A 2,901-nucleotide genomic window follows, 5' to 3' on the forward strand; every position below is an offset into this window, starting at 1 on the left:
AAAAGTGGAATCGTAGAAGAACTGCTTTATTTGATACTTAGTTTTAGATTTTCTATATAATAAGAGAATTTGGCTCACCCTTTACTTGGTCTTGTTGGCTTGGGCTGTGTGTGTTTGTTTAAGAGCCTCAACCGCTACAATCATGCAACCATAACCATGGGATGGGATGGGATGGGATGGGATGGGACACAATTAGTAGTCCTGAATGAAAGAAAGAAAATTAATCTTTGCTTAAATGTATTTGTATTTGTCATTTAATTTCTTACCATCATCATCTCATGATTTCCAGCTCACTTATTCTCCTATTGGACCTACTGCTTTCACCAAGGTAGAGCGAGCTTCCAAAACAGAGGACTTCCTCTACCTCTACCAAAAGCATGAATAGTAGTAAGTTATCAAACGACACTCGTTTAATTGAGATTTCATTTCTTTCTTTCTCTCTTTTTTTTTTTTTTTTATCATCCATGTATACAAGCAAATTATAATATTGTACAATATTGAACAAGAAGAAGCACTAAAAGGGAATGGCCAATTACCAGATGTTAACCCCAGATCCATTCAACCCCAAAGCCCTTAATCACAACACTTTTATTTGTCCCAAAAGTTAGAAGCTGTTATGAAAACGACCCTACTATATATTAAGCCAAGGTGGGTGGGGGGGGGGGGGGGTGCCCTCACTCTCTCTGTCAGCACTGGAGCTAGCACCTTTTTCTTTTTCTTTTTCTTTTTTTACTGAGGCCACTGGACTGGAGCACCTTCAAGAACATTCTAAATTCTCGAGTGGAATATAGTGTACAATATAATATATTTCGATTTTTTTTTTCTTGAATTGCCTGGGAAGAAGAGAAGTTTTCCCAGTCCAGTAGCTTCATTTTCTGATGGAATTACAGACTGTTTATGTCCATCTCAATGGCTTAACCTTATGCAAATGTCTTACTTCAAGAGTATGTACTTTTTCAAACTGACGCCTTTATGCTAGGGTGGTCCAAGATTTTCTTATTGCCCACCAACCAGGACATGGTCTGAGCAGTTGCATTTGTCTCCGTTAATTGCAGCTTAATTGGGTATGTATGTGACCGATTCTTTTCACAAATTAAATAGCTTTAGCAGCCAAATCCCTATATTGGCATCATGCTATGCTACCCATTTCACCATAATATTCATCAGGTTTTAGCCAAATCATTTTCATGTGGTTGCAACCCAAGGTGGTCCTGCCGGTCAAGTCAACGGATGACAAGAATAATAAAGAATCACTTGATTGCCGGCACTTTATATACACCCTTCACAAGAAAATAATAAAAAATAATAATGGTACATAGAAGGCTAGACCTTAAAACACATCCACAAATGTTAAGGTGTAGCCTAAGATGTAGCCCTCTGTATACAAGTAGCATGGTCCCTTGAAAAATGCTATTTATACTTCTTGAGCTACAAAAATCAATTCAATTTACAAAATTACAAAAATCCCTTCCTTGTTGTTCCTATTTTTCCTCTCATCTAGTAACTAGGGATGGCAATTACAACCGAAACCGTGAGAAACCGAATCGAAATCGAACCAGTCAACGCGGTTAAAAACTGTTTGACTAGGTAACGGTTTGGTTCGGGAAAAACCGAACACTGTTTCAATGGGTATGGTTTGGTTATGGTTTTCACTAAAATCAAACCAAAACCCGAACCGAATGGTGGGTAACCGAACCGAACCGAATATATATAAAATATATTATATATATAATATATATTATATACAACCCCGCCCACCCCAGCCCAATTGCCTTGCTTGCAAACCCTTCTCACCTTATTCCTCTCTCGACCTCGTTCTCACTCTCTCTCACCCTCGCTGCCTCTCGCTCGTCCACGCGCCCTCGCCCTTGCTCTCTACATCTCTCTTGCACTCGCTTGCCCTCGCTGGATCTCTCTTGCTCTCGCTAGGGCTCGGCCCCTACTCTCGCTTGCCCTTGATCTCTCTCACCCTTTCTGCCTCCTTTCTCTTGCTCCTCTGCGCGAGCTCGCCAGTTACCCTCGCTCTCTGCATCTCTCTTGCTCTCGCTAGGGCTTGGCCCCTCTTGCTCTCGCTCGCCCTCGATCTCTCTCACCCTCACTGCCTCTTGCTCTCTGCCTCATCTCTCTTCATATTAATTTATTTTTTATATTTATAATTTTGTTAGATGGAGTTGGCTCATTCATTTCAGATGGATATGCATCAATTTACGAAGAATATATTAATGTTATTGATGAATGTATTAACTTTCGTAACTAATTTTTTTTAGCTTAAATTATAATTTAATTATGCACATATTAATTTATTGATCTTAACAATTGTAGGTTTGGAAATGTGATTTTATATCCAATGAGTTTTGTAACTTTATGCCAGAATAAGATAACTTTATTAGAATTTATCTTTATTTATTGTGAAATTATCAAAAAAAATTATGAATGCTATTTGTCTTTGTTTGTTGATATGGATTAAACTAAAAAAATCATGGTTAAACCGAAACCGAACCGAAACCGAATGGTTTGGTTATGGTTTTAAATTTTTAAAACCAAATGGGTAATGGTTTGGTTTTGGTTTTAGTAATTTAAGTTTGGTTTGGTTATGGTTTTGGTAAAAACCGAAACCAAACCGAACCATTGCCAACCCTACTAGTAACCCCATGGCTGCCTCATTTCTCCCCCCTTCCCATGGCCGCCTCTAGCAACCGCCTGTCATGGCCTTCTTGTCACTGCCTCGCCTCGCTTCTAGCTCGCAACTGCCACTGCATCCTCAACGATGGTGTGATAATTGTGACTCAAATCCTTATTTATCTGTGATTGAATTTCCTAATTTGACTTCGACTATAACTTCGAATTTGATTGTAATTACGATGTTATGAAATTCGATTTTGTATGAGATTTATCTCATCT

The sequence above is a fragment of the Diospyros lotus genome, chromosome 2 (assembly GCF_014633365.1).
Source record: "Diospyros lotus cultivar Yz01 chromosome 2, ASM1463336v1, whole genome shotgun sequence".
Lineage (NCBI taxonomy): Eukaryota > Viridiplantae > Streptophyta > Magnoliopsida > Ericales > Ebenaceae > Diospyros > Diospyros lotus.